This window comes from Coregonus clupeaformis, chromosome 14, assembly GCF_020615455.1.
Source record: "Coregonus clupeaformis isolate EN_2021a chromosome 14, ASM2061545v1, whole genome shotgun sequence".
Classification (NCBI taxonomy): domain Eukaryota; kingdom Metazoa; phylum Chordata; class Actinopteri; order Salmoniformes; family Salmonidae; genus Coregonus; species Coregonus clupeaformis.
Genome location: NC_059205.1, coordinates 26,204,742 through 26,218,304, shown reverse-complemented (window position 1 = coordinate 26,218,304; position 13,563 = coordinate 26,204,742).

The window sequence follows — 13,563 nt, the reverse complement described above, 5'->3', positions numbered from 1 at the left end:
TGTAAGAAGCTGGGTGACTAATAAAAACAGATACGTTGAGATAGGTGTCAGAGGAAGGCCCTAAAAATGGTCAAAGACTCCAGCCACCCTAGTCATAGACTGTTCTCTCTGCTACCACACGGCAAGCGGTACCAGAGCGCCAAGTCTAGGTCCAAAAGGCTTCTTAACAGCTTCTACCCACAAGCCATAAGACTCCTGAACAGCTAATCATGGCTACCCAGACTATTTGCATTGTCCCTCTCTCCCTCCCACCCCCACCCCACCCCCTCTTTTATGCTACTGCTACTCTGTTTATTATCTATGCATAGTCACTTTAACTCTACCCACATGTACATATTACCTCAATTACCTCCACTAACCGGTGCCCCCGCACATTGACTCTGTACCGGTACCCCCTGTATATAGCCTCCCTGCTGTTGTTTTATTTTACTGCTGCTCTTTAGTTATTTGTTATTTTTATTTTTTACTTATCTATTTTTTACTTAAAATTTTTGGTTAAGGGCTTGTAAGTAAGCATTTCACTGTAAGGTCTACACCTGTTGTTTTCGGCGCATGTGGCAAATAAAATTTGATTTGATTTGAGGACAACCTTGCCTCAAATCAAGGTGGCCATGATGGTATGAGGGCCAGATTGGGAATTTATCTAGGACACCGGGGTTAACAGCCCTACTCTTACAATAAGTGCCATGGGATCTTTAGTAACCACAGAGTCAGGACACCCATTTAATGTCCTATCCGAAAGATGGCACCCTACACGGAATCCTGACATCCAGCCAACTTGACACTACTGGGAAACATTGGAGTCAACATGGGCCAGCATCCCTGTAGAATGCTTTCAACACCTTGTTGAGTCCATGCCCGATGAATTGAGGCTGTTCTGAGGGCAAAAGGGGGTGCAACTGAATATTAGGAAGGTGTTCCTAATGTTTTGTACACTTAGTGTATTTTCTTAGTATATCTTTTTGGTGTATATACGCATAGATTGCGGGCTGTAGGCTGGAGAGAAGTTGCAGGGTACTAAGGCAGACAATAACATGAGACATCAGAATGTGTTATAACGTGGTAATAAAATATATAATAACAAACACAGTCTTCTGGGGTCATGGGACAGGGTGAACACAGTCTTCTGGGGTCATGGGCTGCCTTTTCTTGTTTCTGGGATAAGACAGAGTAATAATAATAATAATAATATGCCATTTAGCAGACGCTTTTATCCAAAGCGACTTACAGTCATGCGTGCATACATTTTTTTTTTGTGTATGGTTGGTCCCGGGGATCGAACCCACTACCTTGGCGTTACAAGTGCCGTGCTCTACCAGCTGAGCTACAGAGTAATAAAGGTATCATTATACTTTCAATGACAATCCTGTATTTAGATATTCAAAGTAGGTAGGTCACCTCCAAAATGATTGACACCCTTGATAAAGATGAGCAAAAAAGACTGTATAAAATAAATAATACAAATACTGAGCTATAATGTATGCAAAACATTATTTTATACTAATACAATATTCAGTAATAATAATATATATTTTTTAATGCACCCTTTTTCAATACTTTGTGCACCCTTCTCTTGCAAGGATAACAGCACAGCCTTTTTCTATAATGCTTTATGAGATTGAAGACCACATTGAGAGGGATCTTAGACCATTCCTCCAAACAGAATCTTTCCAGATCCTTGATATCTGTCACGGTTTCGGCCGAGACTGCTCCTCCTCCTGGTTCGGGCAGGCTTCGGCGTTCGCCGTCCCCGGAGTACTAGCTGCCACCGTTGAATGTTTCGTGGTGTGATTACTTTGGTCTGTCTTGTACACCTGTGTCTGTTTGTGTTCTGATTACGTGTCCTATAAGTTCCCTGTTTTGTATTGGTTAGATTGTGTGTTGTTGTCTGCCTGTCTTTCGGAGCTGCGTGTTTGCGCTCTGTTTGTTTAGTGTTTAGTGTTTACGCATGTTTGCGTAATTCCCTCGCCTCTGTTTTTGTTCGAGGTCGTGTTTAGTTCTTTTGCACTTTGGACTATTAAAGTCTGTTGGACGAAGCCTCTGTGTCCTGCGCCTGACTCCTCCACCACATCCACATCCGTTCATCTGACAGAACAACACACCACCTATGGAGTCAGCAGGAGCAGTGGCGGCACCCAAGTCGCTGGAAGAACGGGTCAGCTATCAGGACACTATGATCCGGCAACTTGGGGCCGCCATGGACGAGGTGTCCAACACTCTGCGCCGGTTGGTGACTGGAGAGGTGCCCACGCCTTCTTACACCATCCCATCACCAACGGCCAGTCCTCCTCTCTCAGCACCGGAACCCAGTGGCATTCGGCTCTCGCTCCCGAGGGCATATGATGGTTCTGCAGCCGGGTGTCAGGGGTTCCTCCTGCAGGTGGAACTCTACCTGGCTACTATACACCCAGCGCCCTCGGGATACGAGAGCGTCTCCGCCCTCATCTCCTGTCTGTCCGGCAAGGCGTTGGAGTGGGCCAACGCCGAATGGAGGGGAATAGACGCCGCTACCATCACCTACGCGGAGTTCTCCCGCCGCTTCAGGGCTGTCTTCGATCACCCACCTGAAGGGAAGGCGGCGGGGGAGCGTCTGTTCCACCTCCGACAGGGGAAGAGGAGCGCACAGGAGTTCGCACTGGAGTTCCGGACGCTAGCGGCGGATGCGGGGTGGAATGAGAGGGCCCTCATCGACCATTACCGGTGTAGCCTACGAGAGGACGTTCGTCGTGAGCTGGCCTGCAGGGACACCAACCTATCATTCGACCAGTTGGTGGACATCTCCATCCGTCTCGACACCCTGCTGGCTACCCGCGGACGTCCCGAGTGGGGGTCATCCATTCCACCCTCCAGCACCTCCGAGCCGATTCCCATGGAGCTCGGGGTTGCTGGCGCTAGAGAGAGGAGGAGAGAGAACCCGAGGGAGGCCACCCCCTGCACCAACTGTGGCCGTGGAGGACACACCGCGGCCAGGTGCTGGGGAGGGTCTCCTGGGAGAGGGGACAACAGGTTACGCACTGGGGAGTCATTTCAGGTGAGTAGGCGCCCCACTTACCCAGAGCTCTCTGTTGGTCACATGAGTATTCCTGTGAGATTTCCACAGGTGGCACCTCATTCCCAGCATAAGGCGCTAGTAGATTCAGGCGCAGCTGGGAATTTTATTGATCGTGCATTTTGTCATAGGTTAGGAATTCCCCTTCGGCCGGTAGAAGCCCCCTTTCCTGTCCACGCCCTAGACAGCCGGCCGTTGGGGTCGGGGCTGATCAGGGGGACTGTGCGATAAATCTCCAAACAGGAGCGGCTCTTCCACGGAGCCGTGTGTATCCCTTGTCTCAAGAGGAGACAGCGGCTATGGAGACTTACATAGCCGAGTCCTTGGCACAGGGATACATACGGTCCTCCACTTCCCCGGTATCCTCGAGTTTCTTCTTTGTGAAGAAGAAGGACGGGGGTTTGCGCCCGTGTATTGATTACCTTAGTCTCAATCAGATCACGGTTAAGTATAGTTACCCACTTCCACTGATTGCGACTATGACGGAGTCATTACGCGGAGCGCGGTTCTTCACAAAGTTGGATCTCAGGAGCGCGTACAATCTCGTGCGCATTAGGGAGGGGGATGAATGGAAAACAGTATTTAGCACCACCTCGGGTCATTACGAGTATCTCGTCATGCCATACGGGCTAATGAATGCTCCTTCAGTCTTCCAATCCTTTGTTGACGAGATTTTCCGGGACATGCATGGGCAGGGTGTGGTAGTGTACATCGATGACATCCTAGTGTACTCTTCTACACGAGCCGAGCATGTAGCCCTGGTGCGCCGAGTGTTGAGAAGACTGTTGGAGCATGACTTGTATGTCAAGGCAGAGAAATGCCTGTTCTTCCAGGAGTCCGTCTCCTTTTTGGGTTATCGGTTGTCCGCGTCTGGTGTGGAGATAGAGGTAGACCGTGTGTCGGCCGTGCGTAATTGGCAAACTCCAACCACTGTAAAAGAGGTGCAGCAGTTCTTGGGTTTTGCTAATTACTACCGGAGGTTTATCCGGGGCTTTGGACAGGTTGCAGCTCCCATTACGTCCCTACTAAAGGGGGGTCCGGTTCGTTTGCAGTGGTCAGCTGAGGCGGACAGGGCATTTGTCAAACTGAAGAACCTGTTCACCTCGGCCCCGGTGCTGGCGCATCCGGATCCTCTTTACCATTCCAAGTTGAGGTAGACGCGTCCGAGACCGGTATTGGGGCAGTCCTGTCACAGCGGTCCGGCACGCCACCTAAGCTCCGCCCCTGTGCGTTCTACTCCAAGAAGCTCAGCTCGGCGGAGCGCAATTATGACGTTGGGGACAGGGAGCTGTTAGCTGTAGTCCAGGCCCTAAAGGTGTGGAGGCATTGGCTTGAGGGGGCTCAACACCCTTTCCTCATTCTGACGGATCACCGTAACCTGGAGTACATCCGGGCAGCTAGGAGATTGAACCCTCGTCAGGCTAGGTGGAACATGTTCCTGACCCGGTTTGTTTTTAAGATCACATACATCCCAGGGTCCCAGAACGGTAAGGCAGACGCCCTGTCCCGGCGGTATGACACAGAGGAGAGGTCCATTGAGCCTACTTCCATACTGCCGGAGTCTTGTCTGGTGGCTCCGGTGGTGTGGGAGGTCGATGCGGAAATCGAGCGGGCACTGCGTACCGACCCTACTCCCCCCGAGTGTCCTGTGGGGCGGACGTACGTTCCGCTCGAGGTTCGTGATCGTCTTATTTATTGGGCTCATACATCACCCTCCTCTGGACATCCAGGTATTGGCCGGACAGTGCACTGCCTTAGCGTGAAATACTGGTGGCCAACGTTAGCTAGGGATGTGAGGGTTTATGTCTCCTCCTGCTCGGTGTGCGCCCAGTGTAAGGCGCCTAGACATTTGCCCAGGGGTAAGTTACATCCCCTGCCCGTTCCACAACGACCATGGTCCCACCTCTCGGTGGATTTTGTGACCGACCTACCCCCCTCCCAGGGGAATACCACCATTTTGGTCGTTGTGGATCGGTTTTCCAAGGCCTGTCGTCTCCTCCCAATGCCGGGTCTCCCTACTGCCCTACAGACCGCTGAGGCCCTATTTACCCACGTGTTCTGGCACTATGGGGTCCCCGAGGATATTGTGTCTGACCGAGGTCCCCAGTTCACCTCCAGAGTTTGGGGGCCGTTCATGGAACGCTTGGGGGTCTCGGTAAGCCTTACCTCGGGGTACCACCCAGAGAGCAATGGGCAGGTTGAACGTGTCAACCAGGATGTGGGTAGGTTTCTGAGGTCCTATTGCCGGGACCGGCCGGAGGAGTGGTCTAGGTTTATCCCCTGGGCAGAGATGGCCCAGAACTCTCTCCGCCACTCCTCCACCAATTTAACACCTTTCCAGTGTGTTTTAGGTTATCAGCCGGTCCTGGCACCATGGCACGAGAGCCAGATCGAGGCCCCTGCGGTGGACGAGTGGATTCGGCGCTCGGAGGAGACGTGGGATGCTGCCCATGTCCATCTGCAGCGTGCCATCCGTCAACAAAAGGCGAGCGCCGATCGCCACCGCAGTGAGGGACCGGTGTACGCACCGGGAGATCGAGTCTGGCTCTCGACTCGAAACCTGCCCCTCCGCCTGCCCTGCCGGAAGCTGGGTCGGCGGTTTGTGGGGCCCTTCAAAGTCCTGAGAAGATTGAACGAGGTGTGTTACAGGTTACAACTGCCTATTGAGTACAAAAATATTAACCCCTCGTTCCATGTGTCTCTTCTCAGGCCGGTGGTAGCTGGCCCACTCCAAGAAGATGAGATAGGAGAGACCCCTCCGCCCCCTTTGGACATCGAGGGGGCCCCGGCGTACAGGGTCCGGACCATCTTGGACTCGAGGCGCCGGATGAGTGGTCTCCAGTATCTCGTGGAGTGGGAGGGGTACGGTCCGGAGGAACGGTGCTGGGTGCCTAGGAGGGACATCCTCGATCCATCCCTCCTGACTGAGTTCCACCGTGGGCATCCCACGCGCCGGGTCCGCGTCCTCCTGGCCGTCCCCGAGGCCGGGGTCGGCGCACGGCTGGAGCCGCGCGTCAAGGGGGGGGGGGGTACTGTCACGGTTTCGGCCGAGACTGCTCCTCCTCCTGGTTCGGGCAGGCTTCGGCGTTCGCCATCCCCGGAGTACTAGCTGCCACCGTTGAATGTTTCGTGGTGTGATTACTTTGGTCTGTCTTGTACACCTGTGTCTGTTTGTGTTCTGATTACGTGTCCTATAAGTTCCCTGTTTTGTATTGGTTAGATTGTGTGTTGTCGTCTGCCTGTCTTTCGGAGCTGCGTGTTTGCGCTCTGTTTGTTTAGTGTTTAGTGTTTACGCATGTTTGCGTAATTCCCTCGCCTCTGTTTTTGTTCGAGGTCGTGTTTAGTTCTTTTGCACTTTGGACCATTAAAGTCTGTTGGACGAAGCCTCTGTGTCCTGCGCCTGACTCCTCCACCACATCCACATCGGTTCATCTGACAATATCCTTCAGTCTGCACTTATGGACTGGCCTCTTTAATTCAAACCACAGGCTTTCAATGGGATTGAAGTCCGGAGACTGAGATGGCCATTAAAAAAGCTTGATTTTGTGGTCAATTAACCATTTCTTTGTGGATTTTTATGTGCTTGTGTAACAGTGTTGCTTCCGTCCCTCTCCTTGCCCCTACCTGGGCTTGAACCAGGGACCCTCTGCACACATCGACAACAGTCACCCTCGAAGCACCGTTACCCATCTCTCCACAAAAGCCGCGGCCCTTGCAGAGCAAGGGAAACAACTACTTCAAGGTATCAGAGCGAGTGACGTCACCGATTGAAACGCTACTAGCGCGCACCGCTAACTAGCTAGCTAGCCATTTCACACCGGTTACACTCACCCCCCTTTGACCTCCTCCTTTTCCGCAGCAACCAGTGATCCGGGTCAACAGCATCAATGTAACAGTGTTGCTTCCGTCCCTCTCCTCGCCCCTACCTGGGCTTGAACTAGGGACCCTCTGCACACATTGACAACAGTCACCCTCGAAGCACCGTTACCCATCGCTCCACAAAAGCCGCAGCTCTTGCAGAGCAAGGGAAACAACTACTTCAAGGTATCAGAGCGAGTGACGTCAGCGATTGAAACGCTACTAGCGCGTACCGCTGACTAGCTAGCCATTTCACACCGGTTACACTTGGGGTCATTGTCTTGCTGAAAGATCAACTTGCAACCAACTTTCAGCCTCCTGGCAGAGGCAACCAGGTTTTTGGCTAAAATGTCCTGGTTTTCATGATGCCGTTGACCTTAACAAGTTCCCCAGGAGCAGTGAAAGCAAAATAGACCCATAACATCAAAGATCCACCACCATATTTTATTGTAGTTATGCATCCTTCTTTCGATGCCAATCCCACCACTGGTGTGCGAGGCTAAAGAGCTATATTTTAGTCTCTTCTGACCATAGCACCATGTTCCAATCCAAGTGTCAATGCCGTTGAGCAAACTCCAGACGTTTACATTTGTTGGTTGCTTTCAATAAAGGCTTTTTTATGGCAACTCTTCCAAATAGCCTATTGGCATGGAGGTGGATTGTAATTGTAGATTTGGAGACTTGGTGACCCCAAGATGCGACCAAGTTCTGTAATTCCCCAACTGTGGCCCTTGGACTTTTCTTTGCTTCCTGAACTATCTTCATTTGGGTCCTCTACCAGGTAAGTTTTCCACTGTTCCAGTGGCTTTAAACTTCTAAAAATGTTGCCCGAATAGCGATAAGTGGTATATTTTGATTTTTCAGTCGTTCTTTTCTACCCATAGCCTTATTTATGAAAGTCAACAACCATTTATCTCTTTTCATTTGTGAGTAATTTTCCTTTCCCATGGTGATGTATGACAAAGGGATTTTACATGCGTGTTTGTAAGGGTTGGTGTGAGGTGTGACCCAGGTGCGGTGCAGGATAGACAGTAGGCAGTAGGCAGAGATGGTAAAACAAGGATCTTTACTGGTGGTCCCAAAACCAGGATACAAAATAACAGACTTGTCACAATAAAATAAAGGAGGAGCAAATTGGTCTAAAAAAACAGGCTGACAGCAAATATACGAAATACTTTCTACGACTGAAAACAACAATGAAACAGGGAGAACACTTCTCAAGTACCTGTACATACGTCTCGCGATCAGACACTGATTAGTACTGTTTGGCATCGAGAAACTAGCAGAGAAAACAGAGCAAGGGAACACAGGGAAGTGAGGGCATAAATACACAGGTGAACAGGTAGACACAGGTGACACCAATAGGATAATAATTAGTCCAGATTGTGAGTGAGGAGGTGCCTAAGGTTGTCGGAGGATGACACCTAGTGGGTCGCTCCGGAACTGCGACCCCCTCCTGTGTTACCTAATTTTTATACCCGAGTGAAACAAGAAGCCATGGATGGCCACAATACAGTTCCTTAAACAGAGATTCATTTATTAAAGTACAATGTTAATGATTTTATTTTGTTCGATTTTATTTAAAATAATCTCTAGAGGTGCCAATAATTTTGACACTTATCTTTTTGATATTTCGTTTTTTTACTTGCTAAACAAAATCTATTTTTCTGAGCAGTTGTATTAGCTAGTATAAAATAATATAGTTCCCACATTTTTTTAGCATACAATATAGCTCTGTATTTGTATTATTGAATTTATACAGTCTTTTTTGCTCATCTTTATCAAGGGTGCCAATCATTTTGGAGGTGACTGTACTGTATATGAGAGTGAGACCTTAAGTAGTGCGTATCTGGCATCCATAAATATCTGGTGGCCCTCTTTGGTCCCATTTTCAACCAACACCTACAACAAGAGCAGAGTTCAGAGAAAAGAGGTTGGGGTGATTCTTGGTAATATTACTGTATGTATACAGGAGGGGGGTTGAGGTAAGCTTTCTCCACAGAGCTGGTCTTTCTCCACAGAGTGAGTTTGGCATTTCCCCTCAACTTCTGACTGGCCAATTCTGACAGAGAAAAGGCCCCCACCACCAAGTCAAATTGCACCTGAAAGTATACACAGCATCATCATCATCACTAAAACCAACACACTGTTAGCTTTTCACATAATTAGACACAAAGAGGGGAACTTAGACAGGTTCATCTTTTCGCTGCGGCCTGCTCAACAAAGGACAGTATAATGACTTACGTAATTCCCCGTCTCTCGGTCTGTCTGTACATTGACATCAATGACTGGACGTGCATGCCTCTAAATTGGCGATCTGCTATAGTGTTCATTGCCCCAGAGTTGTCCACACACACCATCTCCTTCAATGTATCAGTCCAAAAGGAGTGTGATGCCCTTGGGGAAAAAGAGGAAGAATATTAATGTGAAGTCTCACTAGACAGACAGACAACTGAAATTATGTTTTTGTTCTGATCCTTACCAGAGAGCTATTCCTAACCCTGAACCAAAGTCCAGGAGAGAATGAGGCGAGAAGGAAGGATCTATTTTTATTATCTGGGAAGAGTGGTGGGAAAAAAGGAGATGAAATGCTCTCAATGTTGCCAAGAGGGGATTAGACCGTATGTAGCATGGCAGTACTATAGTACTTTCAAACCAGGACGAAAAGCCGCAAACTATTTTTCGCCTTTTCTTCATATCTGAAAGATATTGCCGGTAACAAAGCCTGTACTTTTATTTTCCGCCAACCGGTAACAAAGCCTGTACTTTTATTTTCCGCCAACCAAGGTAGTCATGAATTAGGTAATATGTCCCGCCAACGCCTCAGTTTAACGCCTCTGGCACACCGGTTGTGTCAAACAGTATGGTTCCGGCAGAAGTCATTTCACTGGGAGGAAATCCACACCTTTCCGACTCATCTGAAGGACTAGGTTGCGGTGCGTGGGACTGCGTACAGTGTGTCGTATGCGTGCAGTGTGTCACATGCATTGGATTTTTCCAACTTGTGCGTTGCCATCCGGTACCAGTAGTAAACCACCTAAGAAGTTGTTAATGTGTAGCGTGATTATTTTTGTTGTGATGCAGCGCATGTATTGTGAAGACTACTTAAAATGTACTGTATGGCAATAATGTATTGCGTAAATGGCCCCTTTCATCTTACCGCTTTGGCATACATTAAATCATGAACATTTTATTGTGGTTGTCTGACCTCAAACTTGACATCCTTGTTATTATGAAAAAGTAGCTATAAACACATAACTAAACGGTATGACATCACAGTGCAGCCTGGTCCAAATAGCAACGTTAGCTACCTGCACTCCTTTTTACATAAAAAAACCCATCCGTTTAAAAATGTATTTAGGATATGTAAATCCAAGAAGCCAGGCAACTAAATACAACTTTCTAGACAATGTTTTGGTTAATTGCTAGCTTGTTAGCTAGCTATCTAGCTGGCTAGCCAGCGCATATAATTACCAGAACATATCTGACAGCATTTTGAGTTTAACTGTAGCCAACTTTTTATTCACCACAACAGGAGAATTAACACATTGAGGTAATTATTTACAAGTATGGCAAGCTGCTAACTTACTGTTGTGAATGTAAAGAAATGAAAGCAGTGCATTCTGTCGGAGGAATTTAGAACTTACTACTGTCACATCAGGTTTAAAGCCTCATGTCCACCAGATGCGTCAAACTCTTTGCGTTCCGGCAGATGTCATTAATTGTCAATGGAGCAGTCTGCAACGCTATGTTGGGGGTGCCGCAATAGGCTGTGGTGCGGTCTGTGTACCACATGCATTCAATATTTTCAACTGGTGCGTTGCTTTACCGTGCGATGGTACAAACGGAAGTTCATAAACAGTTCATAAATACTGGGAGCTTTGAAATGGGTTTCCATGGCTGAGCAGCCCCACACAAGCCTAAGATCACCATGCGCAATGCCAAGCGTCGGCTGGAATGGTGTAAAGCTCGCCCCCATTGGACTCTGGAGCAGTGGAAACGCTTTCTCTGGAGTGATGAATCATGCTTCACCATCTGGCCGTCCGATTTACGAATCTGGGTTTGGCGGATGCCAGTTTGACGCTACCTGCCCCAATGCATAGTGCCAACTGTAAAGTGTGGTGGAGGAGGAATAATGGTCTGGGGCTGTTTTTCATGGTTCGGGCTAGGCCCCTTAGTTCCAGTGAAGGGAAATCTTAACACTACAGCATACAATGACATTCTAGACGATTCTGTACTTCCAACTTTGTGGCAACAGTTTGGGGAAGGCCCTTTCCTGTTTCAGCATGATAATGCCTGTGCACAAAGCAAGGTCCATACAGAAATGGTTTGTCGAGATCGGTATGGAAGAACTTGACTGGCCTGCACAGAGCCCTGACCTCAACCCCATCGAACACCTTTGGGATGAATTGGAACGCCGACTGCGAGCCAGGCCTAATCGTCCAACATCAGTGCCCGACCTCACTAAGGCTCTTTTGGCTGAGTGGAAGCAAGTCCCCACAGCAATGTTCCAACATCTAGTGGAAAGCCTTCCCAGAAGAGTGAAGGCTGTTATAGCAGCAAAAGGGGTACCAACTCCATATTACTGCCCATGATTCTGGAATGAGATGTTCGACGAGCAGGTGTCCACATACTTTTGGTCATGTAGTGTATCTAACTACAAAGCTAACCACTTTGTAGCAATCTGCGCTTTGGTCGAACACGGCAGGGAACCCAGAGACAGTGAAAAGGACATTCTCCTCCATGCTGTAAACCTTTCTACAGCCTTGCGAAGCACATGTGCGTCAAGTATGGAAAATGCGGTCTAGACATCTGTCAAAAACAACATTAGACAAAACGCATGCGCATCTGGTGGACATACAGCTTAAGCTTCATGTCCACTTATTGCGTCGAACTCTTTGCGTTCCGGCAGAAGTAATTAATTGTCAATGGAGCAGTCCGCAACGCTATGTTTGGGATGCTGCACTAGGCTGCGGTGCGTTCTGTTTACCGCATGTTTCAATATTTTCAACTCCTGAGTTGCATTACCATGTAGTGGTACAAACGGAAGGTCATAACATTTCCCCATGGTGGGGTGGCACCATAATCCGGCACAGTTGACGAGTCATAATACCCATAAAACCTAGCTGTCAAACACAGAAATGGTTCCAATCGTTTTTTCATCATTCATTTTTCACATAGTGAATTTTACAAACACTTCAAACTAAGTATGTGTTTGGTGTAGGCTTACCTTGGCGTGACGTTTTGATAACCGTGTAATTCTCTCTGAGTGAGTTCTAACCTTGTAATTCTCTCTAAAACTCTCTCTGAGTGAGGTTTATCAATATATTTGCCTAAATGTACTCTTAAACATTCAAAAGGCTAATTAGCAACAGAGAAAACCTCAGCAAGACTACAAAATCCTGCAGGCAGCTCCTGCACATCATCTTTAGCCAACACTGTCAGCTACCGTTCACCAGCGCGATCAGAGACCTGTGCCCAATCCATGATGAATCCATGTGCTGTATTGAAATGAATTGAATGAAGTGTTAAATTTCTTCCATCCCCTTTCTCTGTCTTAGCTTGCCACTGACTACACTTTAGCTATCTTGTTAGCAGAGCAGTAGATCAAAAAATCATTTTGTATTACTTAGCCTAGATAATTGTTTGTACAGTATGTCGACTTTGGTGTCTATTTCAGGCCTTATGGCATTTTTCAAGGATGAGCATAAGAGTATTAAAAGGGGAGAAGACCACTATAAGTCTGGCCATGTGGAGAAGTGCAGCTATAGTGAGGGGCAATTTACCGGTTTGGTCAGGGCCAGCATGAGGGATAAAGTTGATTCCTGTGTTGGTGAGTGTAGCTATTAAGTTAAGCATCTTAGCAATACAATGTGTTCTATACAGCTGTCAACATTCTACAAGGAAAGAGCCACTTAATCAATTAAATAATCTTTAACCAGATTACCCCGGATACTAGACTTAGATGAGTGATAACTCAGTTCTAGAATGTTGTCATTGATGAGAATGAATCCAAAAATCTATTGACATTCAGAATTGACTTAGTTTAGACATCCAGCCTGTATGGTAGTTTCATGACCAGAGACAAATCTTCAAAGGCACAGTATTTATTTATTTGGAGTGGTACATGCATTCACACAGTCTTGATTTATAGGATCCTTCCCACTATATGATTGATATGTCAAGTGATAAAATCCTAAGTTATCAATTAAAAGTTTATGGAAAAACTGCAGTTTTCCTCATGTGACAATTACAGTTTATTAAATATTCTGCAGCTGCAATATCGTCAATCAAATCAAACTTTACTTATATAGCACATTTCTTACAACAAATGCATTTCAAGGTGTTCAAAGTAATGCATTGAAAGGCATGTGGCACATCCTTCCTCTTGGCAGGTCTCTATAGTTGACCAGGGGATTCTCTCTACCACATGCGAATGCCTCCGTGGAGCTCATAAGTGTAGCCATGCAGCCTATTTTGGCGGTTCACAATATCGGCCATATGGATGTGGAATGCGAGTGGAGGAAGCCAGCCGTACCCAACCAGGCGCAGTCAGTGGAGGACCTGTACCCGGCCGAAGACTACAACCGTCTGTCCCGAGAGCCCACAGAGAAGGATCTTCAGTGGCTAAGGAACCGTCTCCGGGGCAGATTCAG